Genomic DNA, 347 nt, shown 5'->3' with positions numbered 1-347 from the left:
CTATAGCAATATAAAAATAAATATATAAATTAAATAAAAAAATATATATATTAAATAAATAAATATATAAATAAATACATATATAAAGAAAATAATAGAGACAACTAACAAGGAGACAGAGGAGACAGATAAAGGAGACAAAAGAGACAAAAAAGGAGACAGGAGCACAAAGGAGATACATGCAGCTGCAACTGCTTCTGCTACTGCAGCAGCAGCAGCAGCAGAAACAGCAGCAGCAGCAGCAGCAGCAGCAAGAGCAGCAGAAGCAAATGTAAAAAGCAGCAATTCACCTGCCGCAACAGCAGCAGCAACCGCCACAGCATGAACAGAACCCCCACCACAACCAA

The sequence above is a fragment of the Eimeria mitis genome, genomic scaffold (assembly GCF_000499745.2).
Source record: "Eimeria mitis Houghton genomic scaffold, Emh_scaff991, whole genome shotgun sequence".
NCBI lineage: Eukaryota > Apicomplexa > Conoidasida > Eucoccidiorida > Eimeriidae > Eimeria > Eimeria mitis.
The sequence above is the reverse complement of the archived record's forward strand: the minus strand, read 5'-3'. Positions refer to the sequence as shown.